Genomic DNA, 12,268 nt, shown 5'->3' on the forward strand with positions numbered 1-12,268 from the left:
AGATATTTAAAAATTTTAAACAGTTTTCTTTTTTTTTTTTTTTTTTTTAGCATCTTTAGGTTTTACAGAAAAACTGATCAGATAGTACAGAGTGCTCCCATATACCTCTGTACCTCTCCCGTCCTCCTCATCTGTTTTTCCTATTATTAACATCTACCATTAGTGTGGTACCTTTGTCACAATTGATGAGCCAATACAGATTCATTATTAACTGAAGTCCATAGGTTACATTAGGGTCTGCTCTTTGTTTTTTTGGGTTTTTTTGAGATAGAGTCTCGCTCTGTCACCCAGGCTGGAGTGCAGTGGTGCAATCTCGGCTCATTGCAACCTCCACCTCCCGGGTTCAAGCGATTCTCCTGCCTCAGCCTCCTGAGTAGCTGGGATTACAGGGATGTGCCACCATGCCTGGCTAATTTTTGTATTTTTAGTAGAGGTGGGGTTTCACCATGTTGGTCAGGCTGGTTTCGAACTCCTGACCTCATGATCCACCTGCCTTGGCCTCCCAAAGAGCTGGGATTACAGGCATGAGCCACCGCGCCCGGCCCTGTTTTTATTTTATTTTATTTTTGAGATGGAGTCTCGCTCTGTTGCCCAGGCCGGAGTGCAGTGGCATGATCTTGGATCACTGCAATCTCAGCCTCCCCGGTTCAAGCAATTCTCATGTCTCAGCCTCCGAGTAGGGGGGTTACAGGCGTGCACCACCATGCCCAGCTAATTTTTGTAGTTTTAGTAGACACAGGGTTTCACCATGTTGGCCAGGATGGTCTTGATCTCTTGACCTCGTGATCCGCCCACCTCAGCCTCCCAAAGTGTTGGGATTACAGGTGTGAGCCGCTGCGCCCAGCTTATGGACCACTCTTTGTGTTCTATGTTCTAAAATTTACATTTTTATTACCAAATGTTTTATCTTCTGTTTCCCAATATGGATTGAGAGTCAATTATTTCACTACTAACTGCAAATCTGATTGCCCATTTTCTATGACAAAAATTTCCATCAGCCCCAATTAAACAGCCCTGCCACGCAGAAAGAGCCTGGATGTACACGTGCCTCCCCTGTCGCAGCAGCAGCAGGGAGAACAGAACGTGAGTTCTCATCCAGGCTGCACAGCTGAAGAGCTCTACACTTCCCTGCAGCATGCGGCAAAGGATCTCATGAGCTGAAATATAAAGTTACACGTATTTACTAACTAGAAAGCGTATAAATGTCCGTTCATTAGATTAACAAAAGTGCATGCAAAAGTGCATTCTAAGTCTGACTGTGGCAGAAGAGGGTGGGTCAAGAATCTAGACACACTTATCCCCCGTTTACTCTAAAAGTAACTCAAACGTTTATGCTTTCCTGTTGTAGAAGCAGAAGCTTCATTTTCCTCAATTTCCTTATCTTCCTTTTCTGTCTTAGCAGTGAAAGTCACATTATTACAAATATTTCCAGCAATTATTGTGAAACAGTAAAAAACAGATCTCAGCTGGGCATGGTGGCTCATGCCTATAATCCTGACACTTTGGAAGGATCGGTTGAGCTCAGGAGTTCAAGACCACCCTGGGCAACACAGCAACACACCATCTCTACAAAAAGTAAAAAAAATCAGCCAGGCATAGTGATGCATGCCTGCAGTACCAGCTACTTGGGAGACGGAGGCAGGAGGATGACTTCAGCCCAGGAGTTGGAGGCTGCAATGAGCTATGATCGCACCACTGCACTCCAGCCTGGGTGACACAGCAAGACTCTGTCTCTAAAAGAAAGGAAAAAAAAAACAAAAAACAAAACAAAAAAAAACCAAGGAGAATAGATCCCCAAATCAAGAAAAAGTTAAGTGGTTTAGCACCTAACACACCAAGCCTTATACAAAGCAGTTGATTTTTATACATCACCTCCTTTCCCACCAAAGAACAGCGGGAACTTAAACATTAACAGAACTGAAGGGGTAGAATTTTGTACACAGGGGTCAGCTGGATGCCTGGGCAGATCAAACACAATAGCTTTAGTTCACAGCACAGTTAAGTATCTTTAGATAACTTCTGGTATTAGGAAAGCACATAGCCCTGCAAAGCACACTCCTTTCCTTTTGTCAAAGGCAAGTCAGACCAGTTTCAAGAGAATAATGGTACAACATGACAGGAGTCAACAACAAGAACGAACTCGCTCTTAAATGAAGTCCTTATGTAGAAGGTCAACACTTAATTTAGTGGTTAGGGACTATGGCACTTGATAATGAACTGAGGACTGCTGAGATTTAAGTACATTACAAAGGTTTTTCTTACCTATGAGCTGCATATAACCACAAGGGGAAGGAAAAAAACTCCTGGATTGAGAAAGGAGAAAGATAACACTAAAAATACAAGCACACCTACTTTAAGTGAGTAGAAACTGGGAATCTGTACAGAGTAGGTACAGAATGTTACAGGGACCAGCCTTATTTGGATATCCAAAGCTTCAGAAGATGACAAAAGATCTGAAAAATGTCACTTCAAATACATTGCCAAAATGGACTATACGTTGGGCTATAAAGCAAACCTCAACAAATCTCAAGACTGACATCAATGTATACATGCACTCTGACCACTTTAGGATTTAATTAGAGTTCAGTAACAAAGATTTTTAAAATACCTGAATGTTCAGAAATTATGCAATATACTTCTAAGTAATGTAAGTGAAAGAAGACATCAAACGGGCATGACAATTTGTACCTATATAATCTCAACTTCTCAGGAGGCTGAGGTGGGAGGATTGCTTGAGCTCAGGAGTTTGAGGCTGCAGTGAACTTTGATCTCGCCACTACACTCCAGACTGGGCAACAGAACAAGACTCTATCTCTTTAAATTAATAAATAAAAAGAAGGCATTAAATGGAAACCAGAACGTATTCTGTGCTAAACAGTATGAAACTGCAATACATCAACATCTCTGGGATGCAGCTAAAACAGAGAATAAGGTGAGATTTTCATCGCTTTCAAAGCATATATGCCTGTAATCCTAGCACTTTGGGAGGCCAAGGTGGGCGGATCACGAGGTCAGGAGATTGAGACCATCCTGGCTAACACGGTGAAACCCCGTCTCTACTAAAAAAAAATACAAAAAATTAGCCGGGCGCCATGGCAGGCGCCTATAGTCCCAGCTACTCGGGAGGCTGAGGCAGGAGAACGGCGTGAACCCGGGAGGCGGAGCTTGCAGTGAGCCAAGATAGCGCCACTGCACTCCGGCCTGGGCGAAAGAGCGAGACTCCGTCTCAAAAAAAAAAAAGAAAAAAGAAAAGAAAAGAAGAAAAAGAGAAAAATCAATGCTTTAAGCTAGGGGTTGACAAACATTTTCTGTAAAAGGCCAGAGGTAAATATTTTCAGTTTTGTGGGCTAAGAGGCAAAATCAAAGATATTAACTAGGTACTCCTATTACAAGAGAAAACAAATCTCTACAAAATGTTGACACAATTCAGATTGTAATAATTGAGTACAATTTTTTGTAATGCAGGTCTACTGATGAGAAGAATGAAATTCTTTTATGGGGGAATAACATTTCACTTAACTGGAGTTTAAAATAGTTTTCCCTTTCATCAAAATTGATTGCAAATCTTCATCTATGAATGCTGATTTGCAATGAGAGTCTACAATTCCACTTTTGCAAATGTCTTCATGAAGGTACTGCCGGGCTGGGCGCAGTGGCTCACACCTGTAAGCCCAGCACTTTGGGAGACAAAGGCAGGCAGACTCCTTAGGTCAGGAGTCTGAGACCAGCCTGGTCAACATGGTGAATCCCCATCTCTACCAAAAATACAAAAATTAGCAGGGCGTGGTGGCACACACCTATAGTCCCAGATACTCGGGAGGCTGAGGTAGGAGAATCTCTTGAACCAGGGAGGCACAGATTGCAATGAGTTAAGATTGTGCCACTGCACTCCAGCCTGGGCAACAGAGCAAGACCCTGTCTCAAAAAAAAAAAAAAAAAAAAGACAAGAACTTCCAAATACTGAGCTAAATCCAGGAATACACACTTTTAATTGAGCCTTTTATCTCATGGAAGACATTACAGAATTCTATTAGATTCCTCTCTTGACATTTACCTTTATCATATCATTACATGCATGCACTCCACCGCAGATTAATCACTTTCAATGGAAAGTTATGTGGAAGCAACTAAATGCCACAGTTAAATGGATTATTTCTATGTGGCAAAATATATGTAACACAAAATCTGCCATTTTAGCCATTTTAAGTGTATAGAATTCAGAGGCATTAATTATATTCACAATACTATACAACCATTGCCACTATTTCCAAAATACATGGATCTTGAAATATGGAAATTTGCTTCATACATCATCGAGGTCTAAAAATCACTGCTAGAACTGTAATTTCAGTTTGAAAAATATATCCACTACAAATTTGTACTAGAATGGAGATCTCACTTTTTTTTTTTTTTTTTTTTTGAGACAGCATCTCGCTCTGTCACCCAGGCTGGAGTGCAGTGGCGCAATCTTGGCTCACTGCAATCTCCGCTTCCCGGGTTCCAGCAATTCTCTTGCCTCAGCCTCCCAAGTAGCTGGGATTACAAATGCCCACCACCACACCCGTCTAATTTTTGTATTTTTAGTAGGGATACCATTTTGCCCAGGCTAGTCTCAAACTCCTGACTTCAAGTGGAGATCTCACTTCTTGTTTAACTTTTGACAGCACAAGAAGTATATAAAGCAGCTTGACATTATTTATGATTCAAATATTAGTTGTCATTGAAATTACTTGACAATAGTTCCATTTTACATTCCCACTAGCAATGGATGAGAAATCTAGTTTCCCCACATCCTCACCAGTGCTTGGTATTGGCATTTTTTTTTTTACCCCCAAGACGGAGTCTTGCTCTGTCGCCCAGACTGGCGTGCAGTGGTGCAATCTCGGGTCACTGCAACCTCCGCCTCCAGGGTTCAAGCAATTCTCCTGCCTCAGCCTCCTGAGTTGCTGGGATTACAGATGCCCGCCACCATGCCTGGCTAATTTTTCTATTTTTAGTAGAGACGGGGTTTCACCATGTTGGTCAGGCTGGTCTCGGAACTCCTAACCTAGTGATCCGCCTGCCTTGGCCTCCCAAAGTGCTGGGATTACAGGCGTGAGCCACCGCACCTGGCCAGTATTGGCATTATATTTTATTTTAGCCATTCTAATAGGTGTGGTATGGTATCTTATTGTGGTTTTAATTTGCACTACCCTAATGGTGAACGAATAGTGTTTAACATCTATGTGTACTTATATGTCACCCCTACATTCTTTTTGCTGAAGTATCTGTTCAAGTCTTTTGCCCATTTTCTGTTTTTTGTTTTTTGTTTTTTTTTTTAAGACAAGGTCTTGCTCTGTTGCCCAGGCTGGGAGTGCAATGGCATGATCATGGCTCATTGCAGCCTTGAACTCCCAGGCTCAAGTGATCCTCCCACCTCCCAAGTAGCTGGGACTACGGGCACGTGCCACCACACCCAGCTAATTATTTTTATTTTGTGGAGACAGCACTATGTTGCCCAGGCCGGTCTTGAACTCCTGGGCTCAAGCGATCCTCCCACCTTGACCTCCCAAAGTGCTGAAATTACAGCTTATTTTCTAAGTGAATTTTTTTTATTCTTATTGAGTTTAGCAAGTTCCTTATATATTCTGGATTAAAGTTCTTTGTCATATGATTTGCAAATATTTTCTCCCATTTTATGGCCATGTTTCATCCTCCTAATTAGGGCCATTCATGCAGCAAAAGTTTGTAATTTTGAAGTCTAATTTACCAATTTTTTTCTTTTACAATTGTGCTTTTAGTGTCATGCCTAAGAACTCTTCTTCCAACCCCCAGGTCATGAAGATTTTCTCCTATGTGCTCTCTTAAAAGCTTTATAGTTTTACATTTTATATTTAAATCTATGGTTCATTTTGAGTTAATTTTTGTATAAAGTGTAAGGTTTCGGCAAAGGTTCACTTTTTTGCCTACAGATGTCCAGTTGTTCCAGTACCATGTGTTGAAAAGATTACCATTTCTCCAGTGAGGTGCGCTGCACTTATGTCGAAAAGTTGGCCATGCCTGTGTGAGTCTATTTCTAGACTCTATTTCATTGATCTATTTGTCTACCCCTACATTGATACTACTGACTTGATTACTGTAGCTATAAACTAAGTCTTAAAATTGGATAGTGTGATGCCTTCAACTTTATCCTTCCTTTTCAAAACTGTTTTAGCTATTCTAGTTCTTTTGCCTTTCCAGGTGAACCAAGTTCAAGAGTTAGAAGGGTTTTTTTTGTTTGTTTGTTTTTTTAAGACAGAGTCTCACTCTGTCGCCCAGGCTGGAGTGCAGTGGTGCGACCTAAGCTCACTGCAAGCTCCGCCTCCCGGGTTCACTCCATTCTCCTGCCTCAGCCTCCCGAGTAGCTGGGATTACAGGCACCCGCCACCACGCCCGGCTAATTTTTTGTATTTTTAGTAGAGATGGGGTTTCACCGTGTTGGCCAGGCTGGTCTCGATCTTCTGACCTCATGATCCGCCTGCCTCGGCCTCCCAAAGTGTTGGGATTACAGGCGTGAGCCACCGTGTCCGGCCAGAAGGGTTCTATAAACATCTTTGATGTTTGAGAAGCATCAGAAGAGGAAAACTTGGCATGCAATCCATCAGTATGTTTACATGAGCATGGCATATTAGCATTAATAGGAAACCAGAATCTTCACAGCTTTCATCCATTCTTTCCACAAATAACTTACCGAGTGCCTCCTACCTGTAAGACTATTCCAGATGGTGGGAACCAAAAAAATGCCAATTCCTATGTGTATAACACACTGATTTCATTTTCTTCATTTCTAAAATGCCTAGTGACAGTTTTCACTAAAACCTATTCATAGAAAACTAAATGGACTTAATATTTTTAAAATCCTCCGATTGCATGGTTTTTGTTCTTTTTACTATATATAACTATGTCATGTTTCACCACCTCCTAGGTAGTAAGTTACTTCCTATATTGGAAAACATCAAATTCAAAGGCTCTTTTTAAAAAGATTCAAATGAAAGCTGCCAGGCAAGTCTTCATTCCCCAGGTTTCTCATGAGTACTGCAGTGGCACTACTGATGGCAGAGACTCAGGGCTCTCCTGCTGCCTTTGGTTTTAGAACAGGCACTCAGTGCAATTTTATCCTAACAAACCCCCATAAAAGTGGTTGAAATAGCACTAATCTCAGAATTCTCATGTAACAAAGCATGGAGTAGAAATTCTCACAGTAAGAGGATGGAAAAGTCTATACTGTTGATCAAAAAGAATCAAACCTTGCTACTCTAAGCAATGAACTTTCCAAGTCACATCCTGTCCCTGTTATTCTTTCCTAAACGTTTTCCCAAATTGTCAAGCTTGTTGTCATATCTTTACACATTGCCCAAGTCAGGAAAATGAAATACCTGACGGAAATACAGGATATGATACAGGATCTTCTCCTTTGAAGGAACCACTGTCCTGCTCCATATCTGCACCTACCTCCTTCAGAGACAGGTCTCTCAAAACAATAAGCAACAGATATTCAGCTGTTGGCAAGAACTCTCAAATGTTAACATGAAAAATAAATAAATAAATAATAAAAACAAGAGAAAATAATTCTCTTACTCCAACAAAACTGTTTTTTCTTATGGCCTTAAAGTATGAAGATCTCCATAGGCAGAATTTTCCCACAGCTGGAAGCCATAGTAAATACAATGATTTCAAACATGAATTTTAGAAGACAGATACAGATTTAAGTTTCAGTTTACTCATTTTTACAATGGTACATGCATCTACCACATAGGGATGAGAGGAATTAATGGGATAATTAAAAGTGCTTAGCAAAATATTGGGTATATAATAAACATTCAATACATGTTAGCTATACTATCCCAATTTACCTAGGCAATAAATCTTAGGGTCTGTCTCAACGATTTCTTCTTTCCTTTAGTTTTCCCTGACTCTTTCAAGGTCGGGGAACTTACTTCCTTCCTCCTATGTCTTCCCTGTACCTATACCACCACAGCCCGATGCTTCTGGTAAGAGCTCCTAGAGGGCAAGCTGTCTTCCTCTTGTTTATATCCCTGGCCTCTGGCATAGTAGAGAGTTTGGCACCCAGTATTTAAACGTCAATGAAAACACCTTCAAAATACCTTCTTTCCCTTACATTCTACATATCATCAATTAATGCTACATAATATACCACTGAGGCGATCTTACCCATTCCACTTCTGTTTAGATTCTCTAGCTGTTTTGCTTATTATTTTTGTCTGAGACAGGATTTTGCTCTGTCACCCAGGCTGGAATGCAGTGGCACAATCATAGCTCACTGCGGCTTTGACCTCCCTGGCTCAAGCAATCTCCCACCTCAGCCTCCAGAGTAGCTGGGACTACAGGCATGCACTACCACCATGTCTGGCTAATTTTTTTATTTTTTGTAGAGACGGGTTCTTACTATGTGGCCAAGGCTGGTCTTGAGCTCCTGGGCTCAAGCAATCAATCCTCCATTCTTGGCCTTGGAAAGTGCTGGGATTACAGGTATGAGTCTCCACACCCAGCTTTTGCTTATTATTAATAGTATAATATACAATTATAGTTTTATTTTTCTCCTTCTAGATTATTTAGGATAAATTCTATCCCTGGGGTTACAGGATTAAAAAAATGTAGTCTAGCAATTAGACTTCTACCCAGTTTGCCCCAATTAACTTTATTACAGGATATGTGCTCCAGTATTATTGCAAAAGAGAATTGCTATTAACTTTAGTACTTTCACTTCTATTTTGTGGACCTCAGGTTGTCTTGACATTAGCAAGAAATAAAGGAAGCTATAGCAATCTTCCTTGTGTACAGCCAAATCTCACGACTAGTATGCATTTATAAAGGCAAGCTTTTCACTTAAAGGTAATTAAGAAAATTTATACAAATTTATAACAAACCAACATAGCATGTACTATGTGCCAGACACTGTTTTAAATGGTTTACAGATATTAACTAATTTAATCCTCATAACAACCCTTTGAGGTAGGTACTAGTATCCCTGTTTTATAGCTAAGGAAACTGAGGCACACCGATGTTAGGTCACAGCAGGGATTTCAATCCAGCCTTGAGCTAAGGGTCTTAATCACTATGCTATGGGCCTGTCAAAAAAAAAAAACAAAAAAACAAAAAACAAAACCAAGCAAATAAACCATAACTGTACAAAATGATCCCAGGTGTACCTCATAAACGGCTCTTCTCTCTTCCCCAGGGTGAATACCAGATTAAGATAAACAATGACTCAGGGCCAGGCGTAGTGGCTCACGCCTGTAATTCCAGCATTTTGGAAGGCTGAGGTGGGTGGATCACCTGAGGTCAAGAGTTCGAGACCAGCCTGGCCAATATGGTGCAACCTCATCTCTACTAAAAATACAAAAATTAGCCAGGCATGGTGGCACATGCCTATAGTCCCAGCTACTCGGGAGGGTGAGGCAGAAGAATTACTTGAACCTGGGAGGTGCAGGTTGCAGTGAGCTAAGATCGCGCCACTGAACCGCAGCCTGTGTGACAGAGGGAGACTCTGTCTCAAAAAAAAAAAAAAGAAAGAAAAAAAAAGAAACATAAAATAACAGCATCTTTATACTAACCTGCCAGTAACTGCACAGATGTCTCCCACTTGAAACTAACTATATGCTTGGATGTCTAACTTCTCTTCCTCTCTAGGCTTCCTAAAAAAGCTCACATGGCCGAACATGCCAGGAAAAAAAAAAAAGTATGTCTATTTGAAGGTAAAAATAAATATTTTCTACCACAGTTAACATTCCATAAAGTGAGTTGTCAACATTCTAAGGTTGAATGGATTAAAAATGGGAATGAACCAAGAGAAAAGACTTAATATATTCAAGCTATAAGGGCTTACTATACAAAAGCACAAATAACATAACAAGGTAGGGAATCATGAGTCAGTGAATATTGTTGGGACAAATAAATACCAGATTGGGCCAGGTGCACTGGCTCACACCTGTAATCTCAGCACTGGGAGGCCAAAGTGGGAGGATCACTTAAGCCCAGGAGTTCAAAACCAGCCTGGGCAACAAAGTGAGAACCCATCTATATACAGCATTTTTTAAAACTAGCCGGGCATGGTGGTGCACACCTGTGGTCCAACTACATGACAGGCTAAGGCAGGAGGATTGCTTGATCCTGGTAGGTCGAGGGTACAGTGAGCCATGATTGCACCTCTGCACCCCAACCTGGGTGACAGAGACAGTCACTCACATCCTACCTACTACCTACCTTCCTACCAACTAACCAGACTGGAGATGAATGAGATCCAGGTTTCATATCATACATTAATCCATCTGGAATTAACCTCCCAAAAATTACATTAAAAATGATGACATAAATTATATAGCATACTTAGTCCAGCTATGATGGGGGACAGCCTCCATTTACCCCCAACAAGCAGAAATGTATCAAAGGGAAGAGAGGTTCAAACATGAAAAGGAAACTTTTTTGCATAAGGAAATTAGCATTAAGAGAAGGGAAGATAAAGCTAAAGAAGTGACCAAGTGGCTGGGCGCGGCGGCTCACACCTACAATCCCAGCACTTTGGGAGGCTGAGGCGGGCAGATCGCTTGAGCCTAGGAGCTTGAGACCAGCCTGGGCAACATGATGAAACCCCGCCTGTACAAAAAAATACAAAAAAGGTACACCGTTAGCCCCAGCTACTCAGGAAGCTGAGGTGGGAGGATCGCTTGAGCCAGGACCATCGGGCTGAAGTGAGCCAAGATCATGCCACTGCACTCCAGCCTGGGTGACAGAGTGAGACCCTGTCTCTAAATAAATAAATAAATAAATAAAAATAAGAAGTAACCAAGTAGCTAACATAATAATATATTTCGAGTAGTGGACTTGTACTGAAAAAGTAAAATACAGTATTTTTTCATCCATTCATTCAACTAGTCCTTATTGAGGGCCTACTATGTGCCAGGCACTGTTCTAGATACAGGAGAGAACACACAGACCCAATGTCACCAATCGAGAAATACAAATTAAGTTTAAGATACAACCACATAAGCCTTAAAAGAGATAAAATCTAATATGGAAAAGAAAATGCAATATGGAAAGGAGGGAAATATAGACAAACATACACGGTCTGAACATTAAACTGATTTTTAATATGCTACCAGCAGGGATTCAGGAGAGCAAACTGGTAATATGTAATACTACATACTCTGTGTCTCCATAATTTTACTGCATAAAGGAAAATCTTCCAAAGGAAAAAACCATTAAACCCAACAGCTTACAGGGATCTAAATGCCTAATACAAAATCAATGGCTAACCTACAGTAGATCAACACTCTAGCTCAGCACAGTCCAATAGAAATATAATGCAAGCTGCAAATGTAAGCCACATAATGTAATTTAAATTTTTCTAGTAGCCACATTTAAAAAGTAAAAAGTAGGCAGTGTACAGTGGCTTATGCCTGTCATCACAACACTTTGGGAGGCTGAGGTGGGAGGATGGCCTCAGGCCAGGAGTTTGAGACTAGTCTGTGTAACCCTCCAAGACCCCATCACTACAAAAAATTTAAAAGTTAGCCAGGCATGGTGGCACGAGATTGTAGTCCTAGCTACTCAGGAGGCTGAGGCAGGAGGATCACAGGAGCCCAGGTGTTTGATGCTGCAGTGAGCCATGATCATGCCACCGCACTACAGTCTGGGTGACAGAGTGAGACTCTGACTCTAAAAATAAAAAGTAAAAGGTAAATTAATTTAAATAATATATTTCATTTAACCCAATACAAAGTATTATCTTTTTTAACATATAATCAATGTGAAAAATTACTAGGTATTTTACAAACGAGGTATTTCTTTTTTCGTACTAAGTCTCTGAAATCAGGTATTTTATGCTTACAGCACATCTCAGTTCAGACTGGCCACAGGTCAAATGCTTAATAGCCACAACAGTACTGTGTCGCATGGTGCAGCCCAAGAGTTCACAAGTGAGGGTGTTTTGCTTGCCCAGAGGACATGTGGCAATATCTGGAGATGTTTGAGGGGTGCTACTAGCTCTAGCAGGTAAAGTCCAGGGATGCTGCTGAACATCCTACAATGCACAGGATAGCCCCCACAACAAAGAATTACGTGGCCCAAAATGTCAATCGTACTAAGGTAACCCTAGATAGCTGAAGAGCTAACACAGTTAGTACTGATATAGGCTGACCTAGAGGAATGTATTTTATGAGGCCATTTGTTTTTTGTTATGATGCTTTCAATCCCTTTTACAAGTAACTTTTTAAAGTTTCCCCTGAAACAA

General features: G+C 41.0%; 1 protein-coding gene across 7 annotated transcripts in view; it reads right to left on the reverse strand.

Annotated features, from left to right (window-relative positions):
* ABCC5 (ATP binding cassette subfamily C member 5) overlaps window positions 1–12,268 on the reverse strand; it is a 97,299-nt gene that overhangs the window by 68,904 nt on the left and 16,127 nt on the right. The gene's annotated exons all lie outside the window — the stretch shown is intronic.

The sequence above is a fragment of the Gorilla gorilla genome, chromosome 2 (genome assembly GCF_029281585.2).
Source record: "Gorilla gorilla gorilla isolate KB3781 chromosome 2, NHGRI_mGorGor1-v2.1_pri, whole genome shotgun sequence".
NCBI classification, from domain to species: Eukaryota; Metazoa; Chordata; class Mammalia; order Primates; family Hominidae; genus Gorilla; species Gorilla gorilla.